The sequence below is a fragment of the Chiroxiphia lanceolata genome, chromosome 1 (genome assembly GCF_009829145.1).
Source record: "Chiroxiphia lanceolata isolate bChiLan1 chromosome 1, bChiLan1.pri, whole genome shotgun sequence".
NCBI classification, from domain to species: Eukaryota; Metazoa; Chordata; class Aves; order Passeriformes; family Pipridae; genus Chiroxiphia; species Chiroxiphia lanceolata.
This window is the reverse complement of record NC_045637.1, coordinates 106,374,431-106,388,963: the sequence shown is the minus strand read 5'-3', so window position 1 is coordinate 106,388,963 and position 14,533 is coordinate 106,374,431. Positions and strand designations below refer to the sequence as shown.

Genomic DNA, 14,533 nt, shown 5'->3' with positions numbered 1-14,533 from the left:
CACCATTTCAATTCAGGCAATTTGAAACACAATAGTAAGACAAAAAAAGACAAAATAAAAAAGCCCCCAAAAGCAGAGGGTTTATTAAGGGGAGACTTCTAAACTACACCTAAGTGTACTGAAAATTATTTGAAATGAGCAGATCTTTTTGCAGCATGACTTTTGCTCAATTACGACCCTCCAATCCTAGCCTGTCCTCGAATATAATGGCCTAAATAAATTCCAAAATCAAAGCAGGTTGTTGTGAACAACTTTTTAAAGGAAATAATTAGATATTAAAAATTCAGTTATTACACCTCAGGATATCATTCAGAACAGGGGAAAGAAAGGAAATGCTGGAAATGCCAGCAAAGAAAAACTGACAATGATTTGCTCATCTGATGTTTGCTGCAATGAGGAAGAACTAGGCAGATTCACATACAGGAGCTTTTCAATCAACTGGAGGAAAATGAAAAATAGAGGAGGAAAGAAAATTTATTCTTTGTGATGTTACTAGTTTTCTGAAACATTAACGTACTGTACAAACTGATAGGTGATGAAATTAAACAATCACAATAGCTACATTATGCACCCTAAATATTTGGAAAAAATATGCATGCACAAAGCAGTCACTAAAATGAGAGAAGCAGTTTATTTGAACTGCATGTTGCATTCGTTTTTCATAGTGGTGCCAGCAAATATATTAATTCTTAAAACCTGTTTGCTAATCATTTTCAGCAAACAATGGAGAAAACTCAATTGGGACGCATTTTAGCAGGCACCACAGGAAGCTCATTCTGCAGTAAGCTCGCAAACAGTCAAAGAGTTATTTTCATCTGTTTTGGGACAGAAAAAACAAAACATGACACACAAGTCCAGTCAGAGCTAACCAACATAATATAAATTGGAGATCATCACAGTGTGAAAAACCTCCTTTGCCATAAAGATGCCAGCTACTAATGCTAGAAATGTGATGCAGAATAAGTTATTCTACACACATCGAAATTAACAACACTCATTTTCTTACAGGTTTGTGCCATATATTTGCAGTGCTGCTCCATACTTAGTTTAACAGTTCAAACCTGTCTTCCGTGTCTCCTGCTCCATGGACCAATAAGACCTTTTCTCTTTTCTTGTCATCAAGTGTCACTCAATACCTAGGAAACTATATTTTTGAGAATCCATACGTTTATCAAAGTTAGTGAAAATTAAGACAGTTTCAGAAAAAATCCAATGGTGCTATTGTAAAACCATCAATGAGCTATGACTGTTTCTAGTATAATTCTTGGGTCAAAATAGGAAGTTATAGTCAGTAAAAATTGTTCTTGTATCATTACTTTCATCTCAGTATTTGCAAACAGGTTGGACTTTGTAATATATATATATATATAGCTTAAACTGTTCCACAGTTTTCATTAATTAAACCAGATGGTTTTTCCTTTCATATAAGCTCTTAGGAGAGCCCCAAAGTTGTTCTGCAGCCTGGGATGAATATGGGTACCCTCACCCGTAACCCCTTTCACCAGCTGTGCCCCAAGGCCACACAGCCTTCACCTCAAGTGAAGACTGAAACACAGTCTTCAAATATCTCAATTCATCTGCTTTAAACCAAAGAAATAATGTAAAGCACCTCTAACACTCCTTGAGAAAAACAAACTCCTCTAAAATGTTGGGGTTTGATCAGTAATATTCCACTCATCTAGTTGAAATTTAATAGTTAAACATAACTGTCTATTAACTGCAATTGCTTTTTTTGGTCACATTTTTTCAATAATGTATCTCTTCTCTGAATTAGCAAAGACCATTGGATGTTTTCTTAATGACTAGCATATAATCCCTGAAGCACTATGCAGCTGTTTTTCTCCCTCTTATTTAAGTTTCTAAAAAATATTTGAACTCTAAATGAAAGAGGAATCGCTGTGGGGTTTGCTGAATTTCCACTGGTTTTTTAGCAGCCTCTATTTGTTTAGCTAGCTCCTGAGTAATTCCAGAAATATCCTAGAAGCTCCTATGTTAGGGGTCCTTTGGACCACATGATCACAGTTGCAAAATGAGAAGTTTTTCCATTTTCAGATGAGTTTCATCTATTCCAGCTTCAGGAACTGCTGTTGTTTCCTCTTTTCCTTTGTACTTTCTCTCACATTCATATATGTTTCTCAGACCCTTGCCTCTCTAGTCCCATTATTCCATGAGCTCTTCAGCACAGGCTGCCTCACTTTTTGGGCTTAGCCTCTTGTCTTACACACCAAGGAACCAACTCAGCTGGTGTGTCTAGGTGTTACTGCCATGGACACCACCCAAATACATGCAGATGCAGAAGTGCAGCTAGTATCATTTGTAGGAGAACTTTCTAAGAGCACAGAGAATATAGTGGCATTTTAGCTACTTGGAAATGAACATATTTTTGTAGATATTTATTGGGATGTGTCTGAAGAAAAAGGATTATTTTCCAAGAAAGTCAGAATATTTCTATTCAGCATGTTAATTCATGTTTTCTTTTCTGAGTTAATATTTTGTGATTCTTAAATGCTCTAAATTTTAAGATTCTTTTGTGCCCCTCTTCAATTGCTGGTAAATGAGATTTCTAGTAGCTTTAAAATCCAGAAACAGACTGTTTGTTCAGCGATACTTATTGTCAATTGTTTAAATCCAATTATTTAGTATCCCTAGAACAATGATAATAGATTTATACATATAGGGGTTGCTTTATATTTATCTTCTTAAACTGTGTTATTTTCATTATTGCCTTAGTGTTCAAAAGTCACTGTCAAGCCATTATCCAGTCACAGGTTCATAACACATAATTTGATTAAACATATTACAAAAATAATGAAAGGGTTTTTTTCCATCGTTCTTTAGCAGAACAATGATAAGATGCCATGCACAACAATTCCCTCCTCAAAATAATTCGCACAGAAATGTTCTTTGTTTGCAAAGCTTCTTTGTCCTGTGATGCTTAATTAAGGATATAATGGAGAATATTATAGTCATTTTAGAGTAATTTGGAAGTAATGATGCCTGAGGCCAAGCATGGAGTTCTATTTAACTCAACTAAACATACAAGTGTTGGCAATGGCCATTACAATTGGACCCCATTGCTATCACAATTTTCAGAAATAACTTGCTGTTCCCTTTTCCTTCCCCCCCAACAGTAGCTATACTTTTTAATTTCTTAAAGGTGCCATGCCTTTCAGCAGTATGAAGTTGCATTTTGTAAAAGCTTATCTTTCTCCTTTATTAAACAGTACGCCTTGAAATCTTATTATGTTGGTATAAAGTTTTCTTCCCAGAGGCACGTCACTCCCATCACAGGTTGTAGCCGCATCTATCAAGTTAATCATGTGGATCACAGAAGCACAATAGCTGTTTATGCTAAATAAAAAGATCTAGAGGCGAATTTCATCTGGAATCAAACAGCCCATTTCCATGAAGGCTTACTGCAGTGTTATGGGTTTTCAAGAGGACCTCTCACCATCTCAGTCTGGTGTTGAGGACGACCAGGGTGGGGTTGTTACCCCTCCAGCTCTACTGACGCTAAAAGAGGACTTATTTTTTATATGCACAACCTTACTATAAAGGTTTCTAATGCATGTATTTTCCATTTAAAGCATGCTTTCATAAAGGGTATTTCGACTGTAGTAAAATAATGATTTTTTTTTATGAGTATTTTACAGAGGTACTGTACATCACAGATTGATGTGGGGAAAATTAACTACTTCTTGAATTTGTCTCAAAATCAATTTTATCAACCTTTTTATCAATGTATGGAATTAGAAAAAAAACGTTAAAAATGCAAGTCTGTTGCCACAGGAGGAGTTCTGGACTGTAGTGAGCCAGGCTACATGCTGGAGCAATGACAGATTGTCCACACTCCAAAATATTTGCCTAAATCCAAAGGAGATCTCTCCAGTGTAGTTTGTGTTTCACACTCATTTGGCTCCTCTATCAAAACTGGTAAATTTTAATGCATAAATCTGTGCACTGTGAGTTGGACTGTTGCCCTAAACTCCCATTCTCCAAGGCAAGGCTGCTAGGCACAGAGCAGCTAGTTTCACTTTCTTCTCGAGTTTTCTACTCAAAGAGTACCTTTTGAAATCTTTTGTCAGGAAAATAGTGTGGCCAATGGTCCTATTTGAAACCTTACATCTAGAGAGACAAGTTGGAAAATTACTCCGAATTCCTTTCCACACATAGGACACCACATTAAAATTACTAGCAACTCAGTGAAACCAGTAGGCAAACCTCCAAAGGAGTCTTTTTTTCAGGTAAATCCTTAAACCCCCAAAATTTGTGTGCTGCACAAAAGCAAAAATGTAATATTTATCTGTCACTCCCAAGCACAAATTTCTAGATATGCACCTGCCAGCCATGTGGAGATGCCAACGTGAGGTGAGCTTCTGCCCAGCACAGCTAAGGCTCAGGGTGAATGATGCAAAAGTAAAAAACTTCATCACAACTCTGGCTGCTACATACTTTTCTAGCTGCCCTCATTGATCAGCTTTGAAGTGCTCTCCCTCAAAGACATGTATTCATTTCAATTTTTTATTTTATCTTATTTTTTCCCCCAGACCAGAATATTGCTTTTTAGCTTCTTAGGCTAAAGGAATAACAAAAAATTAATTTTGGAGCCATGCACTCCAGGACATTTCACATTAAACTGTAGACACTACAGGCAACTAGATAGCACTAATAGCACCTGAGGCAATTTCCTTTCCTATGTTTCTTCTCAGTTGCCAGCTGGAGTCTGGGCTAAAAATAGCCTTGCCATGACAGAATAATGAATCCCAGCGATAAGTGTATTTCGCAGCAACGCAATGAGGTCATTAATGGATGAATAGGGTGGTAGAGGGAGGGAAACAGTTATTGGTGGTACAATAAAAATGCAGAATGAATGAAAAAAATGTGAACAAATGTTACTCAAAAGGGTCTGAAAATCATAGCCTGCTTTCCTGTTTATGTTCATGTAGGAATAATTTACATGACATTAAAAATTGAAAATACTCATAAGAAATTCTTCTTAGCTGGCAATTTGTCTGCATAAACAATTACTGCTTTCCAGGCTCTGTGAAATTATTCTGTTTTATCTATAGGACATTTCAATAATTGTACCATATATCTGATAGATACAGTACCACTAATAGTATGGGAAGCATATTCCAAAACTAATCTACTAAAAAAAACCCAAACCAACCAACCACAAAGTCATCTAAATCCAAGAGTTCTGAACTAGTTGTTGCCTAAGGTATTTTGCCCCTTAAAAGTACAAGTAAATAAAGAACCTACATTCTCATTACTATGATTTGAGTTGATGCAGTAAATCTGCAGTTAGACACAGCTGATTTAGAGAGGGCATGAGTTTCAAACTAAAATTATTCATTGCAAAACCCAAAATCTCATTACTGCTGTGATATGTAATATCACTATGCCCAAAAGAAATCAGTCTTTTTACCTCCCAGCCTGCTGATTATCATCATTTGATATCAATTGCCTACTGGCATTTGCAACATTTACCCTCTTTAGAAAACATCTGATCATGTCTTTCTTCATTGTCTTTTAGGGCAGCACTAAGTCAGAGAAAGTACATTTTTTGAACCAACTCTCCTTTCTCTTCATTAAGAAAAGAGCAAAGAGGTTTCCACTTGGGAAGAACATCTTCCTTCCATCTGGAAGATACTTTGTGTGACAGTGCCTGAGAAAGACACAACGTGTAGATAAACAATACATGCCAAAGACCAAGAAAGCCAACGATAGTCATTCATGAATGATATAGTTAGCCCAGCAGGTAGAGGAGGAGAACTTGCAACAGAGCACTGAAAGGGAAATCATGAAGGAACACATAGGAAACCACATACCCAGGAAACCACAAAGCCTGCTAAGTTTGAATTAAACTGCCTGTTTGGGCCCAGCAGCAAGGCTTAATTGACCAATGTGCACCATGATCAGAATACAGATTTGCTTGGTTAAAGCATTTAATACAGCAGAACTTAATGTCCTGACTCCCATGCATTAACAGAGAAAAGCACGGCAATAGGTCTTGCATAGAAGCATGATACACAAAAAGTAGGAGAAAGAAAAACTTTTGAGACAGACCAATCATCAGTAACACATAATGTAGTGACAACACTTCAGACTAAAGAACAGAGACAGCCCCTGATCCTGCAAGAATTTATTGTCCTGCAGTTCCCTACCCTGACTAATCTCCTTGGGATTCAATGAGACTTGCATAATAGTAAAATTAAACCATGTATCATCATTTTGAAAGCACACTTCTGAAAAAAAATACCATCTACAGTCTCCACTCTATTTGCTGAGCAGAGGAGAAAAAAGAAGAAAAATAATCAGAAAACTTCTCTGACAAAGGTCTTGCTTTTCTCTCTGGCTGAGGAGGAAGAAAAAACATTATCGGCAGAACAATTTCACAAATATTAACAGTCCAGCTATCAGGATATTTTCAAGTTGAATAGGTCAGCATAGATTGACCGAATAGATCTGGTAGGTCCAGACTCATCTCATTTTGTCTCAGTTCACTTTCTTTGGAGGGAGGTCAGGTCAATGAGCCTTCTTACATGAGTCCTGAAGTTAAATGCCTAAAGTTAACCTGAATCCCAGTATTTGTTTGCACACAATGGCCACTTAGAGCTTCTAAACTTTAGTTTCCAATGCAACTATTAAAGTCTGTGCATTTACATTTCTCTACTGCTTATATGCACTCCAAATCTGGGTTTGTTGGGGGTTTTTTTGGAGAAAATTCCTTCTGCAGATTTTTTCAAGTAAAGAGTTTGTGCAAAGTGAATTTGGAGAGCAGGCTGAATATGATCCTTCTATCCATGTACACTGTGCATCTGCTGGTGCTTCAGATGATACAACACTTGGGCTCATCTGGGAAGGCGGACTCATGAACTGGAGTCTTCTCAGAGAAAGGACCCATAGTGAGGACTATAGTGGCCACAGGTTCTGCCCCTCAAACTTTGGATGCGCTATTTCAAGAGAGACGGCGAATACAAAAAGGAATGCACAGCAATGCCTATCATAGCCCAACACTATCAGAGATGCCTAAGAAAGGAAGGTCCAGAGGGTTAGGTATGAAATGGATCAACAGATATTAAAGTTTTTAGTTTCCAAGCATAGACCAATTTTGGTAGTTCCACAGTCAGGCTTCTCAGTCTTCCCAGCCTTCCTGGCTAAGCTAAGATTTTAAGGCTGCTTTTTCTTCTGTAGTTTTGAAGTTTTCATCTTCTACTCTTTTTCTCTCCCACAGACTTGGGTTGCTGAATATATTATTATGGTGGGGATGGAAGATCCAATATTGAACAGGAACAATTACTAAAACTTGGTAGTTAAAGAGTCTCTCCTTACGCAGATGACATGTTTTTAAATACTTGGTATAGTTGTAATAGATGACCCGCTTACTCATTACAACCACAATATCAGGAAGGACAGATCACTGACACGCAATGTAAATATACATTTGTAAATCACGCTATAAGCAAGACCTGAGACACAGACCTTTAACAACAACCATTTTTTAAGTTATCATGCATTTAAGCATGAATTAATAACTTATTAACTCTTTTCAAATATTTGTTTAGCATTAAGAAACATCTCCAAAACAGTACTGGTTTTCATGTTTTTTAATTAATAGCAGAATACAAATTAAAAGAATTTGCCAGAAAGCCAAACATAACCCCCAAACATATTAATACTCAGACATTCTTTCTTCTTCAAAGAATTTGAAAAAAAAAACCAAACAAACAACAAAAACCTAGATTTAATTTTAATGTATTTTAGACAAGTAGTTTAAGTCACAATGAAGCAGTTTTGAACTGGAGAACATCTCCTAGAAAGATAGCAAATTTTTGAATTCATAACACCTGAGAAATGGTTAAGTAGAAATTTACTGAAACATAGTTGAATTGATGCTGTGCACAATGCAGCATGTAATAAGGAACAGAGAAGAAGGACGTATATTAAGGAATTAAGAGTTTCCATTACAGGCTCATATCAGCACATATCAAGTATTTATATTCCCTCAGAAATTTTGCTTTCAAGCACATTCACACTGCTTGGTATGGAAAAAACCCAAACCTTACGTCAAAAATACTTAGCTTAATATTTTCTCTCTCCTCACACATCTCGAGTAACACTAGATATTTGAACTAGAATCATGGAATATTCTGAGTTGGAAGAGACCCACAAGGATCACCAAGTCCAACTCTTAAGGGAATGGCTGATACAGGGATTAAACCTGCAACCTTGGTGTTATTAGCACCACTCTCTAACCAACTGAGCTAATTATATGATTAAATTACATATGTCTAGTATAGCAAACATATTACATATAGAAATATCAGCACTGCTAAGTACCAGACATGTAGCATCATGCATTAGTATTACTAAACAGAAAGGTTTAATGCTTTCTTTCGTAACACTACTGCAGAATGCAGCTACCACTTCCCAACTTTGTTTTCTGCTGACTCTATATCCATATGTTTCCACTACCCTTGTGCTTCATGTAGCTTCGGGGTTGGCTCTTGACAAAGACACATGCCAGGCCACCTCTCCACTATCTCAGATAATAAACACAGACTTCTTTATCTTAGTTTCTTTTGCAAGAACATGGAAAGAGAAAGAAGGGAGAATACTAACACTGGGCTAGGCAGCTTTAATTATAAGGCACAACTGCCTAGAGGAAGCAAGTACATTCCAGAGAGAAACCCCATATGCTTCATAACTGGAATAAACATAGCACATCTAAAAACTATTTGTAAATGGAGCCTAACTTGAACACAAAAGTACATCTATTCAGCAGCATGCAGTATCGCTTTCAATTTAAGGACTGCGTCCCTGCTGATGAAATTTTCTAATTCAAGCTACTTGATTAAAATTCTGTGACTAATATATGCCTAGATTAGCAGCTCAACTGCATGCAAGGAATCCTTCAAAACAGATTTGGATAGATTTATCCCATATTGCTTTACAGATGTTGTAGCCAGACACTACCAATAGCTTCCATTTTGAGCTTGTGCATCAGTCAAGTGCTTATTAAAAGGTGAGACTGTTTGGGGAATTTTTCTTCAGTGACGACAAACCAGTACACTTTCAATTTCTCCAAATAGATTTATTTGCCCAGTTAAACTCTCTGGCTTTATTGCTTTGGAAAATGTAATATTCTCCAGTGTCTCTACACAAGATGCTGCATATCCCAGCTGCTCCCATGCACACTGAAGCTGATGTACAGACCAATTCAAAAATGTCAGAAAAGCAAGTCAAGCTGGAGAGACCTCACATCACAAGCTTAGATTTTGCCCATATGAAAAAAGGTGCACATGCAATTATATGTGTGGCTTCCCTGCAAATCTTAATGGTTATATAAAGGGACAGGTAAAGCACAGACATACAGACATTATCAGAAGAAACATACTCAGATTTTACCTTGAAGATAGATGGATGAGATGAAAACCTGTAAAAGTAGATTTATTCCCTGTTTATTGCATCTACACTAATTTCTTTCTTCTCTCTTAAACTGGCACAAGCCATAGAAATTAAAGCAAGCCTGAAGACAGATCAACTTCTAGCACAAAGCCCCAAGTAGAGGACACAAAGCTATCCTGTATCACTGGTGGGCTCTCATCCAGTTTAGCTCACCATATATTTCTGAAAGATGTACATTACCACTTACTGAGAGTCCATTCACAGGGGCATTTTCCCCCACAGTCACTGTAGATTGTGACATAAAACTGGGTAAACCATCATGACATTAAGTTTTGAGAGCTGTTCCAACATTCCTTTCAGTATCATGAAAGACAAAATGCTTTGAACCAAGAGTCTCAGGTGTGATCTGAAGTGAAGATAGTGCCACACAGCCCAGAGAGGCTCATATCAGACAGGCTCACAATAAGCCTGACTCAACTTTTGTCTCACACAGTTATTGCTCAGGGTCTGCTACTGCGAACCTCCCCAATCAATGACATACTGTTTGTGGTCTGCTTCTTGACTGCTTAGATAAACATTAATGTGCCATAAAAGATATGTAGCACATTGAAGAAGCACTGCTTAGATAAACATTAATGTGCCATAAAAGATATGTAGCACATTGAAGAAGCTTTTGTTATATGCTTGTAAAGTTTAACTTTTTTTTTTTTAAATACGAGAAAGAGTGTAAAAGAGTGTGACTTGTAGCATCAACTGAGCATTATGAATCCACATCTGCTGTCATTTTTGAGAATATCTGATTAAAATCAAGAAGTCTATAATAGCAGTCATTACTTCAACATGGAAATTAGGGGTATTGTTAATTCTTTTTAACATGTATCAGCTCCCTTCTAATTGGATCTATATTCATTACTGAAACAGAAATTAAAGAACAGCTATGAAAGGCTTTGGATGTCAGCTGTATATATCATGCCCTGAATTAAGTTACAAAAATGGTTAATACTTTATATGAATCTTTAAGTACCTATTTCATTCCATTTAGTTACACGTCTTGAGTGCTCACTGAGGTACTGTACTAATGCAGCAAACTTTCAGGATGGGTAAAAGAGCTCATTCCATTTGAATTGCTGAAAAATGCATAGATTATGGCATCAGACCTATCTGAAATCTGTTGGTTTAGAACTGATTTGCCTGCCAGATGTAGGATCTGCTCAGTAAACAAGGTGTAGGACAGGGAAGACAGAGACCCCCATCAGAAATGCCACAAGAATTCGAAGTAAAAGCTGGCTGAATTAGGTGAGGATACTATGCCCTGATCCCTGCAAAAACTTTTTTTTTCCAAATAAAATGTGGAAATTAAAAAGAAGAAAGATAAAGTTTGTGCTGCTTCAGAAGACTTTTATCAGAATTTCCTCTTTCCTCTCACACAGCTTAATTTTTCCTTTATTTCATACTGGGTCAAAAGGAAGAAAAAGTGAGTGTATTGTACCAGTCTCTCAAACTGTTGAATTTTCGTTCCTTCTACTTTTTGCCACAGAGCAGTAGTATATGATCATTTATTCTTATGCCTTCAAAGCCTAAACCCCATAACACCCTTCCTGCATGCCCCGTGGGACACAAAACCATGAGGGAGGATGACTGAATCATCAGTCATCTTAACTAATCTAGAATGGAGAGGCAGAGGAGGGAAGAAATGGTTACCCTGACACTTTGGTTTGCTCCCTTTTGAATGCAATCCTGTTTTCCAGATATCAACAACCAGACATTTCGACTAACTGGTCAAAAGAAATGAGATCTTCTTGCCTTGTGAAGATGGATAACATAAGGAAAGACAACACAGCAGCTGCTAATGAATGCAAGTTTGCTGCCCGCTGAGCTATAGCGGAGCAATTTCAGCAAAAGCAGGTGGGAAAACCGGGGTGGCGGGGGGGTGGGGGTGGCAGTCCAGCAGCCTGCTTCTATCTGTGGGCTGTAAAATAATATTTCCCAGCAGAGACAGACCAGAGATCTCTTATTTGAATGAATACTCCTTTTTCTTAAGGTCAGGGGTCTTTTGTTAGTGCTTATAGGCCTCTGAGAGGGGCTCTTAAGGATTTTAATAAGGGTTTCAAAGCATGGCGATGCGTTACGCTTTAGTTTCTGTATGTGGAATTACTAGAGAAGGCTTTCCCTCCGGAAAGGACTGTTGAGGTCCATAATCAAAACAGCATCTGTTTTGTTAGGTGCTTTTGCAGAGAAGCCTGAAGCAGACCAGCCTTCACTGAACTTTAAAAAATCTTTAAAATAGTAACATACTTCTTACAAAGAGTTTGAAAAAAAATCTGTATTCCCACAGCAAACCTAAGCTGATCCACTAGTAAAATACAACTATAATTTCCAACCTGAGTATCTTTTCCTTCCACAAAACTAAGTCCCTTTTTCTGTGGGAATATACTGTCTGAATCTCCCTATAGCCAGCTGAAAATGATTATCAGTGGCAACTATTCTGATCTCTGTATTTACTTTCTCTACCTGCCCTTATCTTACTTGCTGCAGATTTACTCTTTCTGACTTCTCAAAGCAGACATTTGCTCGGCCTTTCAGAAAAGAAGTGGACAAGCCATCCAAATTTTATTTGACCAGAACAAAATCTTGAAGTAATTAATGTAAAGTAGAGTAAAGGATACCTGGCTGAAGAATAGGTATATTCCATTTACGCCAATCACCCTGGCTATAGTTCACCAGTTTACAGTGATAAAAAACCATTAATGAGCTTTGTCACTGATAGCAGTACTTTCTAATCTTAATTCTTTTAGGATTATTAGCTTTAAAGCCACTTGAAAGAAGACAAGCTAATTTATACTAAAATTCAATTGAAAAGTAATGCTTAGATGCAGCATTATCTACACAATAAAGCAGCACTACAAATATTCACTTAAATAAACCCCACTAATTCACTTATTGTTATTCACAAATCCTTAAATAAAACTGTTTGAGAAAACAAATTTTGAATAAATCACACTGACACATATGGAATAAGTAAAAAAAAAACCAGAAAAGTTAATCACGTCCCCTAATTTTCTATAGACTTCAACATTTGTTTGAACTCTGTTTGCTTTCTCCAGCACATTGAGTAATTTTCCTTGCCTAGTCACTGTACTTCTCATGGTAGTTGTTAGAAATTCCTCTTCTTAACTCAGCAGACCCTCTTGGGTCAGTGATCCCCATGGGGCCAAAAACCCCAAAACACCTTTTTTTTCTGAGAAACTTATGACAGAAATAGCTCTAATGAGGAGAGTTGACTAGAGACATAAATGAGATCATGAAGCAAATAGCTGCTGGAGGCAGTAGTGCAGGACACTTAAATCAGGTGGGTTTTTTTTGATTAATATTTGGATATTTTTATTAAATGAGAAATTTCATCAATTCAGCAAAAGGGGCTTCTCTGGAGTATACCTGATGAACTTGAGGAATATCTTGCCCTTATTAGCAACAGTAATACCTAAGACTGAAGGCTCTATCCAAGAAAGATATGCAGACTTGCCCACTAATCCCACAGTAAGTTACTTTAGAACACTGAAGTGAGATCCAGAATAGAGATACAAACCTCCACGGTGGGATCCACATGTCTAGATTTAAGGATCTACTATCGTTCTAGACATCTCTATGCTTGTGAGGCATCCATACACAAATAGTAGATACAAAAGGCAACCTGTACCAGGCAAGATACTTTAAGCAATACCATTATTTTAATTATCTTAAGGTAGTCCACAAGTCCACCTATATTTACATTTTCCCTCTTCCCTCCTTGCTCAGTACTCATAGTAAATTAGTTATCTAAGAATAAGATTTGAACCACATAAACTGCGTAGATGGATATGAAGTAGCACCCCAAATATAAAGTTGAGTACAGGGAGAACAGAAACAAGTAGTTTCATGTCTTTAACCTCTATATTTGTGTAAGCTATAACTATCAGCTATAAGCTATAGCACAGCATCTTTGACTGGGATTTACCTGGCTGCCAGGTTCACAGAGTAGGCGTTCATATTCCTCTAGGATTTCCTGACTGTAAGTCTAGGAGAAGTGCACAATGTCCTCCAGCTCTTCCTTTCTCATAAAAGATCAGCTGTGCATACATAACTCCAACTGTCCTCTGGGACCAGCTTTAACTTGTTGAGCACTTGGACTGCCTCCCGTATCAAGTTCCCTGTGATCTTGCAACATGGCTGGACATCCCAAATCAGTGCTTGGTCACAGACACAGCCTGGGGACATTCACATTAAACGTGAGGGGCTTGGAGAGTTCAGGTACATTCAAGAATTCATGGTGCCATTGCAGAAGAGATGACCATGAAAATGTCTTGCTAAACTAATGAGTGAAATGATTTGGGTTAGAAATTTGTCTTGGAAATTTCTGTGCTGCAAGGACAGTGAGGAGTTGTAAAGTAAGTACACAAAAAAATAGTCCTTCTTCCCTTTCCAAACCCCCCAAAAAAGAGAAAAAAAAAAGAGAGAGAGAGAAATATAATAACAATACAGGTAATGCTGACCTGTGCAGAATCCTAGCTGGACTGCCTGGCACAATTTCTCACTTGCACAGCTGGAAGAACAGGTGCTGTGGATGGTGAGAGGAAAGGGGGAGTAGGGAATGGGTTGAGCAGCCAGGTGGTTCCTTCTCTAGCACATCATCTGGAGTTCATGTACTCCAGCAGAAAACACTAACTGGAAAGAGCTGTCTTCAACTCCTTGTTCCACCACAGTAAATACACTCCTGACTCCCAGATATGCCCTTAATTCCTGGCATCACAGAAGGTTTCACTGGCTATATCAGAACAGCTCTGCTGGTTCCAGCCACCGCTGCACGAGCACAGCACCCTGCTAGTACAGTGCATCTAGATAATAGAGAGGGGATGTAAATTCTGACCAAAAGAAACATGATCAATCTTTTACTGAAAGTTAAGTTTAATAATTTGCAGAAAAAAACACATTTGGGGGTTGGAAGAATTTTCCTAGGCAAATATCTTGAGGCTTTTTGCTTGTTATTATTCAATACTGAAAGAAAATCCAGTACTAATAAGTGGGTTACAGGGGAAATGGGTATCTTTGGTGCTCATATGTCTTGATCAACACACTCAGTCCCACA

At 37.6% G+C, this 14,533-nt stretch overlaps 1 long non-coding RNA gene across 1 annotated transcript; it reads right to left on the bottom strand.

The window, feature by feature from the left end:
* Positions 1 to 318: 318 nt before the first annotated feature.
* Positions 319 to 13,476, bottom strand: LOC116796565. The gene is made up of 3 exons (XR_004360413.1): positions 13,406 to 13,476; positions 9,412 to 9,439; positions 319 to 438 (listed from the first exon to the last, which is right to left on the bottom strand). It is a non-coding gene; the product is annotated as an uncharacterized LOC116796565 (long non-coding RNA).
* Between the last annotated feature and the right edge of the window lie 1,057 nt (positions 13,477 to 14,533).